Source organism: Cupressus sempervirens, chromosome 6 (genome assembly GCF_028749045.1).
Source record: "Cupressus sempervirens isolate cs-2001-9-10 chromosome 6, ASM2874904v1, whole genome shotgun sequence".
NCBI lineage: Eukaryota > Viridiplantae > Streptophyta > Pinopsida > Cupressales > Cupressaceae > Cupressus > Cupressus sempervirens.
The window spans coordinates 553,905,512-553,927,847 of NC_143123.1; the positions used below are offsets into that span (position 1 = coordinate 553,905,512).

General features: G+C 36.1%; 1 pseudogene across 1 annotated transcript in view; it reads right to left on the reverse strand.

Moving 5' to 3' along the window:
* Nucleotides 1-22,336, reverse strand: part of LOC149553456 (dehydrogenase/reductase SDR family member FEY-like) — a 123,712-nt pseudogene that overhangs the window by 64,094 nt on the left and 37,282 nt on the right. Inside the window, exon 6 of the transcript XR_016353076.1 lies at nt 17,854-17,990. The product of XR_016353076.1 is annotated as a dehydrogenase/reductase SDR family member FEY-like (transcript). The remainder of the gene's footprint in view (nt 1-17,853; nt 17,991-22,336) is intronic.

Below are 22,336 nucleotides of genomic sequence, written 5' to 3' on the forward strand. Positions count from 1 at the left end.
CCATGGTGGGACACTAGGCCGGATCAATTTCTTATCTAACATATCCAGAAGTTGGATCTGTAATTCCATTAATTTTGTAGTTGTCATCCTATATGGTGCCCGAGATATGGGTTTTGCTCCTGGTATCAAATCTATAGTGAAATCAAATGCTCGGGAAGAGGGCAGTCCAAGAAGTTCTTCAGGGAACACGTCTTGATAATTCTTTAAATGGGGATATTTTTCCTCAAAGGATTCTTTTAACTTTTATTTGATTTCCCCATCTTCATAAATGTAGTCATCTCCATAAGTGGTGGTTTTAGGTTTCTTTGTGCCCTCAATCCTAACTACAAAAATCTCACAACCCTTTCTTCCATATCTTTTAAATTGCATTGCAGAAATCTGTTTTGATCTAATTTCATGCTTAATCCTTGTAATGCTTGTTGATCTACCTTGATCATCCACATAACTTACAGTTTTGGCAAGACAATCTACTTTGGCCTTATGTTCATTGAGCCAATTGATTCCTATGATAATGTCATATGATTCAAGAGGTGTTACATATAAGTTCAATTCTATTGAAAATTTTGGGAAGTCAACCTGAGCTTCAAACAAGCACTGCTCTACCTTAGCCCTTGACTGGTTTGCATACTCAACTATCCATTGTTTTGCCATAAAGTTAGATCTTTTCGAAAACATACTTAACAGCCTAGCTGATATAAAACATTCAAAAGCTCTTAACAACCTAGCATAGTTTAAAATTTGTGTTAGCTCTTGATACTCCATGGTATAACTCTTGTTAAGTCAAGCGATGGGTGATCGGATACATAGTGCCCCCACAAATCCTTGGCCAAGGTAAGTTAGTGGCATGTTTATTGTTGTGATCACTAGAGGTCAGGGTTGCTAACAGTTGGCAAATAGTTGTATGGAAGGTATCCCAAGTCCAGCTGGTTGTTTAGCGGACACTCTAACACCATGACGCTTAGTGGCTAGACAATGGTGCCCAAGCCTAATCTTAGGGTAGGAAGGGCCTTTCTCAATAGAGATTGTGTGGGGATACTTAAAGGTCTGTAGTTGGGAGGTTACACCCTTCTGAAAGTCGAGGCTTGCACAACTCAAGGATAAGGTCTATATGCAAGACAACTAAATTTCGAGTATTTTATTTTATTTTTATTTTTCCACATTTTCAATTATGAATTGTAGATGGATATTATGGTTAAGATTAGTTTCTCTTTCATTAGATTAAGTAGTTAAATCAATTATTTCTTTACTTGAATATGTATAAATTGAAATGAAATAGTAATCATGTGTAGATGATACTAAGGTCGTTATAATTGTCTTTCATGTAACCTTGAAAAGAAATGATATTTTTTTAATTTTTTATTTCTTAAATTAGTTTAAAAAAATTAGGATGCCAAACAAGCTTTCGGGCAGAGGGACACGAGCCTCAATTAGGGGATGGCGGCAGGAAACAAGAAGGGGGTGTATACTATATACCATAGTTCAAATTCTCGCCGAAATAGCGGTGATATCTCGGCTTCTTGCAAGATTCTAGCCATGGCAATAGACTACACCCTTTTTTTGCATCATTTTGGGGTAAAGAAAACAAACTTCTCGCCACAAGATCTCGGCAACATCTTGTGAGAAGTGTTGAAGTTCTCACGAGTAGTGTGTGAGTTGCCGATAAAAACACTATGACACCTAGAAACAAGTTTCATTCTTTCCTTTTTGCAGCGTTGAGCTTGTTGGGCATGGAAAAAAGGTTTGGAAGGAGAAAATAGGTGTTTGCTAGTGATTTAGATTGACTGTCAGTGGATTCAGAGTAGATTTGAAGCAAATTTGAAGCTCTTCTTAAGAAAATCCAAATTCAAAAGTTTCTTTATTTTTTGTTCTTTTGAGTTATAAATCGTTTTTCTTTGCCATACTTGCATATCTTGCATCATACTTAGTTAGACTCTATGAATACCATTTCTAATGTTCTCTAACACGTTTTAGACTATAATGACAAAGATCTAATACCATGTTTTTGCAATTTTTCTAAAAATATATATATTTCTCTCTTAATAATTTCATAACCTAATACATTTGTTGTGTTATTCTTCAAATTTGCAGCTTGTGTTTAAACCTATTTGAAATTTTAGTCTAATATAGTTTGTTCCTAAATATGTTCATTAAATTTCTAAATTTGTGGCTTATTTTGTATGTGTAGGTTGATTTTACATTACATGGCAAAGATAGCTTCCTTTACAACTAGGTCAAATGCAACATCTCCCAATGGCCCCATAGCATGTCCATCTCGATTCATAGGCATGCGCCCTAAAGGGGTTAGAGACTTTGCATGGAAATATTGCTTTGAAAGGAACAAAGCATAATAGTGTCATGCATTAAATGTGAAAAACAAGTTTGTGGAGGCATATCTAGTTTGAAGTACCACCTTGCTAGTATAGAAAAGTGTGACACAAGGATTTATGATGAGACTACAGAGCAAATAAAAAGGGAGATGATTGCTTTGCTCAGTGCCCAAGAAGAGAAGTTGAAATGGGAAAGGGCAAAATTGGCCATGAGGGCATCCATTTACATATCGCAAGGTATGTTTCCTTTTTAAGAATCATTTATTATATTCTAATCACGACTAATGTTATGCTAAAACAACTATCATGATTCATAATGAAATGATGTGGGTTGTGACCAGTTATCCCCAGCATAGTTATGAGACTTTGACCTGCCTCTGACTCAAAAAGTCAAAATCCAACTCAGACTCAAACTCGGCGACCGTACTCGACAAGGACTTGGAAAATCGAAAAACTCGTGAAATTCAAATATTTTAAGGATTTAAAAAAAATTTCATGCATCATTTAGTCAATTAACATCAAATACACAATAATTGAGATAAATAGAAGCTACTTAACACTCATACACTATTTTGCATAGATCACATAAGTATAATAGTGAATTTCTGAAGGAAAAAAACTAAATAACACAATATAAAGTTAAACATAGTGTCATTGTCAAATGTCTACGATATATGAAATCCATGAAATCAAGAGTTGAAAACATATATTAAAATATCAGCTAGAGTGTAGAAGACTAAGGTTCATAGTAGCCTATGCCCTCCTACGAATATGCCTAAGATAAGTCATGGAAGACTCAGATATTGAGAAATATGTTTGTTGTAGCTTATGTGCACAATTTAGACAATAGCAGGGCTCTCAAGTATGTCTATCAATTTGCTTGGTGAAACACAACCTTTAACAGTAAAATTCTTTTAATAACAATTATAGTGGGCTTAAAAAATTTTGCAAAGAAAATGATCAAGGACATAGCCAACAACACATATAGACGTAAGTCTAAAAGTTTATAACTTTATGTACAACACTAGAGAGTTTTCTATGATTCATGAACATGGAAGTTTTAAAATAAAAAACTCATTTACATCATTATAGATTTCTAACACAAATATATGTAAATCTAAAAATATCTATTGAAAGTGACTTCTTCATAATGAAACCTTGATAGTAATCAATATTGGCAATAAGTCTTCAATTTGGATAACTATCCTTCATTTTGAGATGCAGGGTTATTCAGTTGTGTAATTTGCTATAACCTGGTCAACAACATTTGAAGATTTTAACATTAAATTTTCTATAATATTCAAGATTTTCAAACATAAATTTGAAGATTTAAGATTTAAGATTCAATCCTTAATAAATTCCTGACATACCACAACATCATTTTCAAAATTAATATACACTAAAAAAACACCTTCCAAAAATCTTCTTTTTAAATTTAAAAAAAAAATTTAAGAAATTAACAAACAAAAAATAAAAATAAAATTTTAGAGAGTCCTAAGCTTGGGACTCGGTGAGTCACCACGTGGACTCTGCTAGGACTCGATCGAGTCCGAGTCCAGGCCATTTGCCTCGGAAAGGCTACCTCTGCCTCGGACTCGCAGAGTCCTGCTCAAACTCACAGAGTCCTGGAACACTGATACTCAATCACCCTTGATGAAGAAGATTCACTTGCGGAGGTAGTGGGCTCTTTTTGTGGCCCACGGACATAGCCAACAACACATATACACGTAAACCTGAAGGTTTATAACTTTATGTACAACACTAGAGAGTTCTAACATTCATGAACACGCAAGTCTTTGAAAAAGAAAAAAAAAAAAACTCATATACATCATTATAGAATTCTAACACAAACATATATAAATCTGAAAATATTTTTATAGCATTATTGAACTCTACAGTGTTGAAAGCAACTTCTTCACAATGAAACCCTGATAGTAACCAATATTGGCAATGAGCCTTCGATTTGGATAACTATCTTTCATTTTGAGATGCAGGGTTATTCAGCTGTGTAATTTGCTATAACCTGGTTAATGACATTTGAAGATTTAAACATTAAATTTCCTATAATATTCAAGATTTTCAAACATAAATTTGAAGATTTAAGATTTAAGATTCAATCCTTAATAAATTCCTAACATACCACAACATCATTTTCAGAATTAATAAACATTGAAAAAAACACCTTCCAGAAATCTCTATCTTTTTAAATTTTTTTTATAAAAAAATTAAGAAATTAACAAACAAAAAAAATAAAAATAAAATTTTAGAGTCCTGAGCTTGGGACTCGGTGAGTCCACATGGACACTGCTAGGACTCGGTTGAGTCCAAGTCCAAAGGCCATTTGCCTCGGAAAGGATGCCTCTACCTCAAACTCACAGAGTCCTAGAACACTGATTCCCAATCACCCTTGATGAAGAAGATTCACTTGAGAGGATAGTGGATTCTTTTTGTGGCCCAGGGATATGTGCATGGAACACACCTACCTGTGGCAATTTCTCGGACTCAACGTCCACATCCGCTAGTTCTAGTAGACTACAAAACTCTTTTATTAATGGTTATTTTGTGCATAGAAACACACCTAGAGCACAACCATCACTGGAGGGTACTGGATGGAACCAAGATGTGCGTGAGCAACTTGACATTCAATGTCCTGACTTTTAGTTTTTTAACAACCTCTCCTTCAATGTTGCAGCAAGTCCATATTTTCTAAATTTTAAGACTAGTTGTACAGTAGCAGGAAAGGGCTACAAGCCACCTACTCCTGCAGCCTTGCGTGGGAGGTTAGTTTACTTCTTTCAAATTTTAATACTTTTAGAATTTTACAATTTACTTATTTTTGTTGAAACTTTTTTTTTTTTAATCAAAATTGTGTACTTAATCTCATTTTTTATTTTGTGCTTCTAGATTGTTGAAAGATGTTGTTTCTAGGGGTAAAGCTATGGTTGAAGAGAAAAAGTTACAATGGAAGCAGTATGGTGGCACCATACTTTCAGATGGATGGATGGATGGAAGAAAGCATGCCATCATCAACTTTTTGGTTTCTTGCAAAGATCAAGTAGTGTTTCTTAAATTCTTGGATGCTCGGACAAGATAAAGACGGCTGAGACTTTGGCTCTAATCCTAGAGAATGTTGTGATGGAGGTTAGGGCTGAAAATGTGGTGCAAATCATAACCGACAATGCAGCGGCATATATGGCAACAGGTAGGATCTTACAAGAAAAGCATAACACACTCTTGTGGTCTCCTTGTGTAGTGCACGTTATTGACCTTTTATTCGAGGATATAAGGAAATTGGATTGGGTGAAACCAATTGTAGAGGAAGCAAGGAAGATAACAAAATATATCTACAATCACCCTTGGGTTCTTCGCTTGATGAGAGACTTCACTAAAGACAAGGTGTTGCTTAGATCCGCACTCACAAGATTTGCAACGATTTTTTTAGCATTGCAAAGTGTTATTCACATGAATCCCTTGAGGCAGATGTTTGTGTGTTTGTGTTATTCATATGAAGTGTTTGTGTGTCCAAAATGGCTACAGTCAAGTTATTCAAAGAAAGCCGATGGACAAAGTATTGCACACATTATCTTTGACATCCAGTTTTTAATCGAGCTATAGAAATTGTGGAGGTAACTTGGAAACTTCAAAAGTTGAATATTTTTTTTGTACTTATTAATCAAGACTTTCATTATTAATTTATAACCCTACTCTCTAATTAATAATTGTTTTATATGTTTTAATTGTAGGTGGTGAAGTTGTTGGTTAGAGTTCTCCGCTTGGTAGATGGGGAACAAACCCCAATGGGGTGCTTTTATGAGGCAATGGATAGGGCCAAAGAGGTTGTAAGAAATAAGTATAGGGGGGAGAACCTAAAATTTCAGCCCATATGGGATATTATTGATAGGTGGTGAACAAACCCCAATGGGGTCTCTTTATGAGGCCATGGATAGGACCAAAGAGGTTGTAAGAAATAAGTACAGGGGGGAGAGCCTAAAATTTCAGCACTTACAGGATATTATTGATAGGACGAGATATCAGCTCCACCAACTCATTCATAGAACGAGATATTTCCTCAACCCTTGTTACCTACCGCTTCTCTCCATTATATGTAGATCCTAATGGAGAGGTCGTGGATGGCTTCAATGAATGCATGTAGAGGATGGTACTTGACATTGCAGTAAGGGACCTCATTGTGGCCGAGATGAAAGTGTATCAAAATGCAACGGGCAAACAATTCTCCTCAACCTTAGAAAAGAGAGGCACGCAGACTCAAACTCCAAGTACAATATTTGGAATTTGGAGTCTTTCACATGCATGATAAGTAGGCAAATACTAAGCTACAAAAACTTGTCCTCATCTTGCTTTCTAACTCTTTAATAGATGCTTGGTGATGAAATTGGGGTGGAAATATCCCAACTCTGCAAAAACTTGCTCTTATATTAGTCATGTAGCCCATCCAGTTGTGAGCGTAATTGGAGCTTGTTTGAATCCATTCACACAAAAAAGAGGAACAAGTTGGTATAGAAATGCCTAAATGACCTTATCTTTGTGCATTATAACCTCAAGTTGGGCATAAGAAAGGTAATGTCATCAGCAACTAAAACACTTGATCTGGACAATATAGATTCTTTGGGTGATTGGGCAGCACAGGAGCAGCCTTCATTGTTCACCGAGGATGACATATATGAGTTGGAGAGGTAGGCTATGGAGGAGGGTGGTTTTGCAGTGGGACTAGACGATATTCTGGAGGAGGGTAGTGAGAGTGAGGATGAGGAGAATGAGGAGTCATTGCCAGGGCCAGCACCACCACCACCACAGACGACTGCTACAGCTAGAGCTGCTTGACCCACTCCCTCTCCCATCGTTTTTACTAGAACTATTGGGAGGGGGAAGAGGAAGATGTAGATTAGTTTCATATTGTACTTGACATTTGTATTTGCTTATATTTTAAAAAGACAATTCACTATTTGTAGTTTGCTTCAAAGTTCAGAGCCTTTGACTACATCAGCATTCCACATGAGAATGTGATTACTTATTGCATTTATATATATCTAGATCAACTTGTTTGGTTTGTTTACTCATTTATTGACTCATTACATGCATCTACTTATTGAATTTTGTGGAAAAATGCATTTTAAATTAAATTTAAGTCATTTTTAAAGTTCTCGAAATTTCCTCGAGAAGTTGCTGATTTCTCTATGATATTTGCTGAGAATTTTTTTTTGCCTTGCCAAGAAGTGGCAAAGAACGAGATTTCAAACTATGATACATACTATACATGTGGTACATAAAATGCTAGATATGAAAAAATGTATAACAATATAAGACAAAGATATAAAATACTAATTTACTAAAATTTAAATACTTGAATAGTGCATTGAAAATGCAAGTGGATTTTTGAACATTGGACAACAAATATACAAATTCTAAATACTTGAATCAACAAATGGAAGAGTTCTAACTTTGATTATGTAAATATTAAATAATAATAGTCACAGATATCAAAAGTATGAATATGTCATCAGAAAGATGGTTGCATTGAGCAACATGATATAATATTCAATACAACTAATAGAATGTTTTAAAAATGTTTAAAAAAAAAAAAAAACTAACTTCCTCTATGTCGTTCCCTTGAGGAGTTGACGAACCTATTCCTCTCCCCCTTTCCTCTCAGGATATGTCGGGATATCCTATTGTCTCCTTAGGGGACATCAGGACGCCCCTTATCTCTACCAGAACAGAAACCGACTGGTGGCATCGCTATAGCCCCTATCTCATTGATGTTGGAGTTTTTTGGTGGGGACGTGTCCCCGTGTTACTATGCTTGAACATGAATCTTTCCTTCTCACTTGAGTTCTCGAGCTTGATCTATCTTCTTGTAGCATCTACTTTGTCCTCCTCTTGAAGTCTCAAGCTCGGCCTTGACATCGTCTCCATCTTTCACCTTGCAAAACAAATAAGAAAGCTGCATTAAGTTTGATGATAAAATCACATCAATAATGACCAAAATAGATTTCTCTTATTCAAATTAAGCCTTTTTATATTCTTGCAATGATCAATGCCTTGAGTATTTCTAAAGGCTTGGAAGAAAAAGTTCTTGGGTGGAAATCCTAAGGCGAGAGGATTTCCACAGTGGGAATCCTCTAGTCATAGGATTTCCACCAAGTACGATAAAAAATTCATCCCAATTTTAGTCACTTAGCGTTAAACTTTCTTTCTTCTACAACCCTCGGATCTACCCATTTGATTTGTCTTTCATTTTGTATGAGGAAAATAAGGCTAAAGAAAAAGGGAAAATTCCAAGTTGGGAGGATTATTGTGGTGGGAATCCTCTAGAGAGAGGATTTCAACCAAACACTATGTATCCTTTTCCTTCAATTATTTCGAAACCTTTCTCTTGTTATCATTAAATATTTTCTCAAGTGGCATCATTCATTTCCAACTCTTGTTTAGAATTAAAAAAAATGGAGGGTGTGGAATTCTTGACATGGGAGGAATCTGTGGGTGGAAATCCTAATCTCAAAGGATCTCCACCGAATTTAACTTAACACTTTGTTGCCTTACATCTTTCTAAAACTTCATCATTGCCAATCAATTTCACTTCAACTCAACATCCCTTACCTCTAACACTTGCTTGAAATCCATTTGGGTGCAAAGAGAAAACGGGGAATTTCACGTTTCAGAGGATTAAGGTGTTGGGAATCCTCTGGCTAGAGGATTTGTAATATCCTCCCCTGATTTGAACTTTGACTTGTAGAAATTTAACTTAAGGAATATTGTCAAACACTTTGTATGCAAACTCATAAAGCTGATTTCCTCAATAAATTGCTTTCCAATGAGTAGATTTATGAACAACTATGAAGTGACATTAAAATGCATAATACACATCATAACATTTTCACAAACACTTGGCACACATTCAACAGTATATGAAAAATCTGGAAACTCTTTCAATCTGCTGATAAAGGGTGATTTTTAAATGTAGATGTGCACTTACAACTGCCTTAAAGGCTGCAACAACTATTCAGACTTGCATTCAACAATTATTATGCAAAGTATCAAAATTTGACAGAAGAAACCTGGAATTAGTTGCCGTAGTATTTTGCAGATGTAGTCGGCAGCCTTCCAAACTTCTAATCAGCCGAAAAAACAAGTAAACTTGATACCAACACTGTTCATGCCGTACTGTAGCAAAATACTGTTCATGCAGACTGTAGCAAAATACTATTCATGCGGCACTATAGCAATAACTAACTTCAGATCTGCACCTCAAACCCTTGTAAATTTCTTTATGCGAATGCCCCAAATGAAACCCAGTGTGTTTCCTGAAGTGAAAACACCCTTGATCCTCCTGACTGTGTCTTCCAACAGCGAAGAGAATGCTAGCAAAGAGGGATTCCATCCTCCAAGCCCGATAATCAGATATCCAACAACATAACATTAATCTTCATCCAAGCATACAAAAAAAAAACTCTTCCATTTCTTTTATAGTGTTCTCACAAGAGCTCAATCCTTCGTTTTCTCAATGTGGGATAAAACATAACTCCCTTTATGTACCTTATGTCTCCAATGTGTTATAAAAATAAAGGGAACTCTTTTAATTTAAATATTTCCCACAAACTATAGTTTATGCATTAATAAAGTTAAATATTTAAATTTAACTTTATAAAATGGCTTTATCAATGCATAACAAATCTTATCAATGATAAATAAGTTTTCCTGTCGATTTTAAACCATTACCATCGACATACCACTGTGACTGAATGTCCGGCCATGTCCAAGATGACTTACTATAAATAGTAAGTATGCCCAAAGTTGCCTCAGAACCCCTCAGAAAGACCTACAACTGAAACTGTCGAGGCCAAATGGCCTCTAAGCCCCTTTAATGTCCTAGTTAGCCTACGGGACTGTGGGGAAATAGGCTAACGACAACATCATGCTATGAATGCTAGAAAGGGGACATTACAGGATTCACACCAAACATTATTTCCTTGAAATGCCATTACCAAAACTTATCCCATTTCGACCTCTCATTGACAATTTCTTGCTCCATTTTTATTTATGATGTTGAGCCATGTCTTAGACCAGAATTGAGTGCCTTGGAAAGGTGGTGAGATTTTGAGCTTGGGAGGATTAATGTGGTGGGAATCCTAAGGAGAGAAGATTTCCATGGTGGGAACCCTCTAGTCAAGGGGTTTCCACCAAACATGAGTCTAACACTTTGACTCCCAAAACATGCCATCTTCCACCCCTTATGCTATTCATTTTCAAGTTTTCATGCTTTAGCGTGATTTTGGATCAATTTTGAGTTATTGAGAAGGGTGGAAATACTAAGGAGAGAGGATTTCCATAGTGGGAATCCTTTGTTCAAAGGAATTCTACCAAGTTCAAAATTGTAGTAATTATCCTTAGGAAAATTACCATTCTTCCTTCTCTTCATCATTTTAACATTGCATCAATTAGTTTGTTGTCTTCATAAGGATCCCTCACAACCAAGTTTGCACCACATTCCTTTGTATTGATGCAAAACCTTGAGATTTTTAGAGAGATGATAGTTGGTAGAAATCTTGGAGTTTGAGGATTTCCATCAAGGGATAACCTCTTATCAAAGGATTTCTACCACTTTCCAAACTTGCTCACAATCCTTCTTCAATCTCACAAGCGTATAAACCTTTCTTACTTAGACTCTCTACACTTCCACTAGGACCTAGGCTATGATAATACATCAAAAGGACATCAAAACCCTTGCAAAAACCCCAAACAAATATTACTTCCTAGTAAGCAAAAATTGCTCAAACTCACCCAACTAAAACCACCTAAGACAATGACTACTACTTGCTAAAGCATAAAGAGGGGATCCCCATATGTGAAGCCAATATGTTGAAATCATTCATTTCCTTGGTATGCAATATGCAACATATGATAAATTGAATTAGGATCTATTACAAATTGTTTAATGGGAACCCACCTAGGTTTTGCAGAGCCTAAAGTGCAAAGGACTTCAATCAAACTAACCCATTGATTGAATCATGTTTGTTAGCCACTGACCCAAGGACATGTAGACTATACATTGCCAATTCATAGAGCTACCTTAGATACTCAATTGGAAACACCAATAAAGAAAATATTGTTGATACAACAAAAAGGTATTTTAAAGGTATATCAAGGCCTCAACCCTCATCACGATCCATGCTTTTGTAATTGCCTCAAAATAAGAGAACCCCTAGAATGGAAAGTGAAAAAGAGGTCAAAAGAGGAGATAAACATCTATTGTTAATAGAGAAAAGGTAGATGTTCACCTAAACGGCCCAAGCTCTATGGAAAGTGAAAATGTCAATTTGGATGCTAAAAGTAAGATAGGCATTTAGTTGATTTGAGCCATCTACTCCTAAGCCTTTGTGATATATGAGTCTTTTCAAATTTTGCATAGAGGATTGGGACCCTCTTCTCCTCTATAATAACTCTTCTAGTCGTACTTTTGATAAATATTGCTAAATGGAATGTGAGAGGCTCGAAGGCAAATGATAGGAGATTTGAGGTTAGAAACTTCTACATTTCTAAGCACATGTTAGATTTCTTATTGCTTCAAGAGGTACACTGTGTGGATTTTTCTTTAGAATGGACTTGTAAAATATGTTCGACCTAGGGCCAGATTCTTTTTCATTAATTAGCATAAAGGTAAGGGAGGACAAACCAATTTTTTTGCATACAAGAAAGACCAAATTAGTTAAGTACTTCGGATGATCTCCCCATAATATAGTTAAGTGGATTCTTTTCTCCGTCCATGGGAGAACTTTTGGAATATGTTCGGTGCATGTAGCAAATGATTTTTATTTTTATTTATTTATTTCAAATTTAAGATAGAAATGTAGTTGATACCCCTTTAAGAGAGAAATGTAGTTGATGCCCTTCTTTGGATGCTCTAATAGCAAGGGAGTTTGGTGCACATGGAGTATATCTTTTGCAGATAACAATTATGTGCTTCAGTTCCTCCCTTATTGCTTATTTGAACATTACCCCATTGAAATGGAGATTTTTCAATCTACTGCACATAGCATTAAGCAAGACTTTAAAGGTTTCATAAAAATAAATGTTTCACGCCTGTGGGATTTGGCCTATGTTAATAATATTAGCAATAGAAGGAGCCTCTCTACATCCTTTGGGAACTCATGCTCTAAAATTGATAATTGGAATAGAGTTGTAGAGGCTAAATAGATAGCTCAGAATAATAGGTGCATTCAAATGAATCTAATCCATATTAAGAAGCAGCTTAAAAGCTTTCCACATGATGTATGGTTTCAAGAAATGGTTATAGATGCAAAGAACCAATTAAGATATAACCTAAGTTACCGATTTTGGTTCTGATGCTGATGTGGGTGCGAGGTGCTGATGCGTGGATGCACAGATTTTTTTTGGGGGGGATTTTAGATGCGTTTGGGTGTGTCCATACATAAGTGTGTGTGTATATATATATATGTAAAGTTGTCAACTATAATTTATGTATGCAAAGAAGTACAAGAAATATTAAATATCAAATATAATATCAGAAAGAAAAGAGAGAAAAGGAAGGAAAAATATAGTGTTAGTTCTTAAATAGAAAAAGAGAAACCCTTCCATTTTCACATGATTCAACCCCTGACTTTGAGTACGCTTGTCTCAGCAGCCATTTTCCATAATTACTTATTCCTTCATCCTCATTCCAATCTGTTCTATAAAAAAATCTGTGCAAGTTTGATCTCCCATGGCCTAAGTCACAAGGTTCAAATTTGAGTTCAAGTTCGGCAACCACAAAATTCGAATGAAATTCGACAATGATAAAAACTTAAACTAAATTCACCTTATACAAATTTTATTTACTTTTAAATATAAAATATAATTTTTGAATAGTAATTTAATTATATTGTTAAAATCTTAAAGATCATCATGTAATATTTATATTATATTTACTTATATTATAATACTCTTTAACTTCATAATATTATTATCTATCTAAATCTTATTATTCTATTATTAATAAAATATTATAAGATTTTCAAATATTGATTCATAGATTTTAAATTCTATTATAAAATTATTAATAACTATATATTATAATAATAAGATAATAATTTAATAAACTATAATCTATAAATATAGAAAAGTCATAAAATTAAAAAATTAAATTAACCTAGCACTCAGTTCTAGTAGCTCACGACAAAACGAAGACGAGCAGAACAAATGGAGGAACTATTTCGGCTTTCCATCCTCTTGACATCTACTCACACATGAAAATCATTATTACAAGTACCTCACAAAACTAGTCAAATGGCATATTCTATCATTTGACCTAACCAAATTGACATTGAAACCATAATTTCTCTGCTCGCCCTCAATTTATCTGGAATGAGCTTGGATGGCATTTGCAGGGGAAGATGGTGGTGCTTCCTAATAGCACCCCCCACACATCCTCCCACATCGGTGCACCAGTCCACATTCGCACCCACAACCCCCTCCAGCCCAAATGCATTGGTAACTTAGGATATAACTTAAACAATAAAGGTAGGGGTACAGAACTTAGATCCAAGGAACTTGATTGAAAGTTTGTGATAAAGGACCGAAAAAAAATTTCAAGCTCCTGAAACACATGCGAAGGAAACGAGAGAGACCATTGAAGTGGTTAGGAAGCTGGTAAAAGATTAAACCCAAATCAGGTCAACTTTTCAGAATTTCAATTCTAAGTTTTTTCCGTCAAAGAAACATGGAAGTGACTATTTGCATGGTAGAAATGTTGTTTGAAAGATTGATCCAAGCAGATTGGGCGTGGACATGGCCAACACGGTTGAAAAAATACATCCATATTTGAGGAGATAAATACAATTATCCAATTCTTGAAGAACTAAAAACTCCAGCAATGATGGTCTCTCAGCTTAATTCTATAAAAGTAAATATCATTTGGATCAGCCATATTCTTTTATAAGTTCATACGAGGCTACTTTTGTATGCTCTTTGTGACCAAATTTTAATGGTGGGGTCCTCAAACTGTTGGCTGAGGATAGTAACATAATTGAGACTTAAAAAACTTGAGACTAATAACTCTAATTAACGTTTCATATAAGATCATTGCTAAAGCTCTTGGCTTCCAACAAAGGTTACCCCAAGTTTCTAGGACAAGTATGGTAGGGTACAAGGGGTGAGCGAGTTTCTGGGACAACATCATTTTTGCCAATTTTGGGGACAGCTATATAACAATAGGGAAAATTAAAGCATGTAGAGAAATTCAAAATATTCATATGAAAACAAGAATAAAGCATGCACTTATAGATAATATAATCTTAAAATATAAGAATTAATAGATTTCATAAGTTAAGTGTGTTATTTGGAGAGTGAAAGTCAAATTCCCTCTAGAAGTCAAAGTCCACTAGCCATCCCTTGCCCCCGGGACATGTCCAGGACAGGGGCACCTGAAAAAGATACTAGAGACACTCGGGTAACACTGCTTAAGAGAAAAGAAAATATTATCCATTATTGTCCTTCCCTCTAAAGCTGGTTTTGTGAAAGAAAAGTTAATTTCCCAAAATTTGATTTCAAATTGGCAAAGCATATTGGGTGAGGGAATCCAAGAAAACATTGGTATATGGCTCTCATTGGATTTGATAATGCATATGACAGATTTGAATGAGGTTTTGTAATGAAGATGATGATGGCTGTTGGGATTGGTGAAATATTTATGCAGCCATGTTCAAGTTTCAATTGTTGATGCCCCCACACAAGTGAGCATAAATAATGCACTTTCTAGTCCCTTTATGCTGCAGAGATTCATTAGAGAGACTGTCCACTTGCACATGACTTGTTTGTTACGACAGCTGTAACTATTCATTATATTTTGAGGGACAGCTCCTTGGGACATCTTGCTAAGGTACCTTAACTTCCAAACAAGAACATAATTATTGAGCTGCAGTCCGCAGATGATACTTCACACTTACAAGACATTGAAGAGGATAATTTTGGTAAATTACATAAATGTCTTGATTGTAATTCTGGGCTTCATCTCTACTTATGTACCCCCTTTGCATTGAACCCGTATTTTAAAAGTGGCAATGTCAGTTTCTTTCCCTTGCAAAAAGGTTTCAAGCATTCGAAAAGATCTGTCATTCATCTTACATTATGCACTTTTCATCATGTTGGTTGGTTTGTCCAGCCAAAACTAATCCAATTGAAAAGTTAATAAGGTGATTCATTTGGTCAAATGAAAAACACTCTTATAAAAAAGACATGCAGTCTCATGGGATGTGTGTACCAAATCAAGGAAACTGGTTGAATGGGGTTGATAAATATTTTCCTGTGTGGGGTTTCACTCAAGGTCAAGCAAATCATCAAATGCTTATCAGGCAATGAACCATGGAATACATTGCCAAGGAATAAAATTTGTGCTGTTTCCCCAAGAAAAGGATAAGAATGGAAAGAGACGTCCCAGATGGAATTCCTTTTCTTCCCCATTTTAGTCAGGCCTCATGTTCTCACATATTTGGGTCCATATGGAAAGCCTGGGAGTTTGTAAAGGATAATGAAGACTAGTCTAAAACTAAGAAAGTTTCTTTTGAAGCAAGGTCTGTTTGGTCGAATATGCGATATAAACTATAAAGATAAAGCAACTATCTTAGCTGAAAGACGTATAATTTTTTTTTAAATATTGTGAATGATAAGAACACTATTCCTTGGGAACCACTAAGGGCTACCTATAATCTACCGAACACTTAAAGGAATTTTACTATGTTCCAGAATGCCTTGGGAAACCAGTCATGTGCTTTGGAATGTTTTAAATAATTACATACAGAAAAGAGAATTGAGAAACTTAATACCCTATAGAAAAGATTTGACAATGCTTGAATTTGGACAGAGATTTGAGCTTGTCCGGTCTACAAGTATTGAGCCAAAGAAGCTTTTTTAAATTTTCAGACAACTAATCCTTAAAAGTATTCTATCTTTACTAGATGACTAAGTGTCAACATTGTGGCTTGGCATAGTCTGTCATTCACGTTTTTATGTCCCTATGCCAAATGTGTTTGGAGTTGCTTCCTTCCAATGCGGGTCAATCTGTCCAAGAAAAATCAAATGATTAGATTGACATCCTGTGGATTTATTTCATGTAGTGTCAAATCGTAAAAGCTGAAGGAAAAAATTTCAGTTGGTGTTGTCAACTTAAGTTTTCTGGATCATATGAAATGCAAGGAATAAGCAGTTTTTTGAAAACATCGAAATGAATCTCACACAGACTTCTCATGAGAAATCCCAAAGTTCGTTTATTTCCTTAACAGCTCATAAACCCAAGTTAACAAGAGTCAAGAAAATGCATATACTATAAACTATTATGCACCAGGCTTTGACAAGGAATCGAGAATGATTTTGAAGACAGGTGTCCCAAAGGCATTAACTATGACTGTGAAGGACGGCCCATTACAATTGCTGCTGTCCAGACTATGCTCTTTTTTCTGAATTGGTGAATTAAGAGAATGCAGATTCCAGCATCATAGGTAATGCTACTTAAGGATCAAGGAAACTGAATGGTATACCTCAAGGTTACACCTCAAGTGCCATTGCTAGTTTGCCAGTTCCAGTGGAAGGTGGTTTTAAGAGGTGGTAATGTTGGGAGATTGGTGCCTCCAACCCCTCTAGGTGAAAGTATCATTCAGCATAGACTGATAGATTTGTGACATGTGCTTAACTGTCTCCCGTGGATCCTTGTCTCTGGCTGTTGTGATGTGCATTGACAACTCAAGCTTTTTGGTGTAATGGCAGCAGTGATTCCAACAAGTGGTATCAGAGCGCTGGGTTACAGGTTCAAATCCCTCAGGTCATGCTGGGGCGGGGGGGGGGGGGCGGGATTGTTGGGAGGTTGGTGCCTCTGTCTCCTCTAGGTGAAGGTACCGTTCAGCATAGACCGATGGATTTGTGACATGTGCTTAACTGCCTTCCATAGATCCTTGTCTTTGGCTGTTGTGACATTCATTGACAACTCGAACTTTTGGTGTTTTGGCAGCAGTGATTCCAACAGGTAAATACTAGTTACCAGATTATGAACATAACGATGATGCATGGACGATCTAGGAGATGAATAATGTGCCAACCAGTTTCACTCTTCTTCACATTGGAAAAATGGTAATTCTCCCTCAAGCAGCAATTCTGATGTCAGTTTAAATTACTGGTCTCTAACTGATGCTGTTGATTATGACCTTTTCACTTTTATATGATATATGCTAGCTGTCTTGGAGGATTGATTTTTTTTTAATTATGGAATAACTGCTACCTTGTGGAGGGCTGCTAATTCCCCTATTTTGGCTGTATGGGGTTGCTCTGTTTTGCTGCCCAAAGGATTCTGAATTTTTTATTTTTTGTGGATATTTGCTGTTCTGGGATTTGACACTTTGATATTGTCTTGAGACAAATTTGAAACCTTTACCTAATATAAAATTAAAAATTAAAACACCATATAGACATGTCATATTTTGCATTTCCAGTGCAGGAGGCATTGCATAGGTGATGAGAAACTTACATTAGAGTTGACATTCACAACTCATGAAGGAGAACATCTGATTAGAGAGGGTAGCAACAAAAGCGTAAGTAGTGCTGGTGACAGATGATTCACTTGCAGATGTTCTTCAAAGCCATCTTTAGAAAATTTCTGAGGTGCTGATGTATAGATCAAAAAAGTCAGACTTATTTATTTGTCAAGATAAAACATACTCAACAAAAATCACAAAGATAGGAAAACATCCTAAAAATAAGCTTAATCATCCAGGGGAACGAAAGTAACTTATTTGGCATTCATATAAGCAGAATAGCACTAGAATAATCTGTAACAACTAGTACAAATTTTTAAGAAATATAATAAACAAGTGATTTGTAATAGTACAACTTATAACTGCTATGCCTCTTCATACATGTGCCAATATGATTGCGTTGCTTATCCAACGAAAAAGTTAATGGTGGTCAACAAACAAATCAACTGAATATTGAATCTTATCTACAGTTGCATTCTAATTTCTGCATCCCCATGGTCAAATCCAATATTGAATCTTATCTACAGTTGCATTCTAATTTCTGCATCCCCATGGTCAAATCCAATGTGCCCATGAGTTAATGCATTGCTCCACTACCAAAAATCAGATAATACATAGCTCTAAACTGAAATGAACTTTACTCAAAGGTGAGTGCCTTATAAGCTATGAATGCTGAAAATATGTTCTGTGCCACCATAAATACAAAGTACTTGTTTTATCACCATGGTAAGAGACTCTCAGTATTCCAATGGCACACATCCCACCCCCTGAAAATCCCCTTATTTCCTGGACAGGGACAGAGACGGGGTGTGGGAGATGTCCTCCAGTCATTCCTCTACCACTGCCCAGTCTTCCAAAACATCCTTTAGACACCATGGAAACCAAGACATCTCCAGGGGCACCAGGACATCACTTGGGTGTCCCAAGCATGCCACAGAGTCTCCCGTGCTGGGGACAGGAAACAGTAACTTTTTAATTTTGAATTATTTTTTCTTTCAGTGCCTAGGAGCAAACCCTAAGGGCACATGGGCTCCATCTTTGCCCTCTTTCCACTACAAAACATTCAAAAATTCTCTCATTTTGTCACTTGGTTTTCTGATTTTTGCACAAGCTAGCTGAAGAAGAGATAAAAGAGTGAGCATAGAGGGACTGAGTTTTTGCAAGTGCAAGAAGGGTGACAAGGAGCAAGAAAAAGAAGAGGACGTGGTTACCTATTTGGAGGGAATTATCAAGCACAAGGTAGGTTTCTATGACTATTTTTTCTATTTTTTTCATTTTTTTGTTCTTTTTGCAAGTTTTATTTTCAAAATCTGATTTGAATCATTTGATGTTGAATGTTGGTGACAAAATGAGAAATGAAGAATAAGTATTCAACATCAAAGGAATCATTTTCCTTTTTATTAAAATAGGGTGAAAGAAGGGTGAAAGTAGGGTTTACTTTATATTACTGAAATTGAATATGAATATGAACCTCAGGGCTGAGGGGAGCTACCGAGGGGCTAATCCTGTAGCTCAAATTAGTTTCAAGCTAGGTTGCATGGGTATGCCTACCCACAATCCTGGTATGCATACCCAAGTACCAGGTACTCAGTCGAGAGGATCGTAGCTAAAGACCTTGATTAAGATTTCTGATTTTTGGATTGGTCTTTTATTTGTGTATCAGCTTGTTGTTTATCAAGCTTAATTCAATACGTAATCAATTTGAACTTATGATACAATACTGATTAACAGTAGACTTTATCACTGTTCAAGTCACAAGTTTATCATTTGCAACATGGCATTGTTATACGATTTATGATCTTCTTGTTCATGTTTAAAGTCTTCATTCTCTGTTATAAATTTATCATATATTATTATTACAAACATATTGCAAATCTAAAACTGAAAACAATACATTACATTTGCAATTTTTATCACTGTACTTGTTTTGAAAAACCATAGTCATGACTCATAATTTCAGATTTTCTATACATATTAAATTATATTAAAAAAAAGTTTGACGTACCCAAGTACCCCCATCCCCCATTTTGAGAAATACCCATACCCATGTACCCTCGTCCGTGTGCAACCTTGGAACTTCCAAGGCAAGTGCAACAAGCAGTGTATTATGCACCTCTGCAATGCTGGCAAAGTATTCGAAGGGTCTATTTGACTGCAAGTCTCCTCTTAAACTATTTGCAACAAAAGTACTGCTACTAGGCAGGTCAGGTTCAAGTAGTGGCACAACGAAGTGGAAAAACAACTTTTGTGATCTAGAATGGTATGGCAGCATTACTAGAGTCAATGTACACCTTATTTTTATTCCAAGAAAAGGTGCAGGAAGATTTGGTTTTCTAGATCACTAGAAGAACCTCAAATATAGACTTGAGATAAACAAGCTTCGGGGTATTGTGAATGGCACTTCAGCTACACCTATGCCTACCACTTTGTCTTGGAGGGCACATGTTCAACAGAGCCAGCCACAGAGCATTTTTCATACTTTGCGGACGAGAGTAGGAGTGCTGCCACAGTCGGGTTCTTCTTCCAGTGTTGTTTACCATGCAAGAAAGGGTAGTGGGGAATGAAAGTTGCAAAAGTAACCACATAGCTCAGTTGTTTAATGTGCGGCTAAACGATGAGATAGATGATGTCATTGGAAAATTCTTCTTTGTCAATGGCATCCCAATTCATCTAGCTCAATGTCTTATTATAAGGAGATGATTTTGACAGTGGACAAGGGGTAGGACAGTCATAATGTGCCACAATGTAAGACCAAATCAAGAATCACAATCTTGGATAAGAGCTACTCCAAGGTCAATTTGTTGATGGGGAAGACAAAGCATGTCGGGTGAAGATTGGATGTAGCATGGTCATGGATGGATGGATGGATGGACATTAGCCATCATCCTCTCACCAATATCATCGTTACACATATAGAGGAAGTATATTTTCTTAGGGCAGTTGATTATTCGAGACATTGAAAAGATGTTCATTTTCAGTTGCAAATCCTCGCAGAGGTTATTGAGATTGGGCCACAAATGTGGTCCAAGTAGTGAGAGATGTAGCACATGTTTAGAAAGACGTACAAACTTATTGAGGCATCTTATAGAAATATTTGGCACACTCCATGTTGTGTACACGTCATGAACAATGCACTCAAGGACACATGGAAGATTGGGTGGATGAAAAAAGTGGTTAATGAAGACAGAGATGTGTGAATGCTTATCTACAACCCCCATACTTCACATGCACTCTTTAGGAGCTTCTTTAATGAGTGTTAGAAACGCCTTGAGACTAGATATAAATCTTATTTCAATATCTTGGAGAAAATGCTCGAGTTGTAAGAGCCATTATAACTAATGGTTATTACAGTAGATTGGAATCAGTGGACCGAGCCCAGGATAGAGTAGACGAGGATGAAGAATATAGTGAAGAGTTTTAGAGTGATACCAAACATGTAGTCTTCATCATTGCTCTAGTTTTCTAGGTCATGAAGTATGGGTATGGGGTGCACCTACCCTTGGAGAAGCGTACGAGTGTATTAATTCTATGCTTGACCAAGCTAAGGGTTGTCATGAGAAATAAGGACTCCGCATTAGCTTTCTACAATGAGCACATTTAGCCAATCACTCAATCGAGATGGGATAAGCTTAGAACTCCATTGCACATGCATGCCTCTACATTGAATCCTAAGTGGTAGAATGATAGGCCTAGTATAGTTACACTAATATAGGATGTTGAGGTGAAGGCAGGTTTCTTTACATGCATTGAGAAGATGTATGATTCTTTGAGTGCCAACCAAATTCCCACTGAGTGAACCAAATTTGCCACACTTAGGGGTTATTCAAAGACATCCAAGATGGATATGGCATCTATGGAACAAGACCCAACTTTGTGGTGGAATTGCCATGGACCAAAATGCAAGACCACCACTCTAACCATTCGATTACTATCTCTAGTTTTTAGTTCTCCATCTACTAGAAGGGACTAATGTACTTATAGGTTCATCTACTCTCTTGAGAGGAAAAGACTTACCTTTGGCAGAGCAAAGAAGCTTGTGGCTTTCAATCGTGCTTTTCATCTCATTGACTGCAAGAAGTGTGTATAAAGATAGTCCAGCAACACGATGAGATGTAGAGCCAGAAGAGCCAACATAGATTGATTAGATGCTATGACTTCAAATACAAAGTTGGTTGGTGTTGTTTTGGCAAAGCTTGACCATGAGGTGTTGAGTAACTCCAGTGATGTGGAGTTTTTCGTTGAGGATCATTAGTGGCTTCCCTTTACTACATTTTGACATATTTTTTGTAATCATCTTTATCATATTCATATTTTAAATATAATAGAAACTTCCAATTTGACATTCATTTGTCAAATTATATTTAGTATTCAAGCATTTAAAACTTTAGTGTTTAGTATTGTTGTATTTGCAATTTTGTTGCTTTACTAGTGTGCCAAAGCTTCATTTGAAATATAATTTCTATACATCTTTTTTAA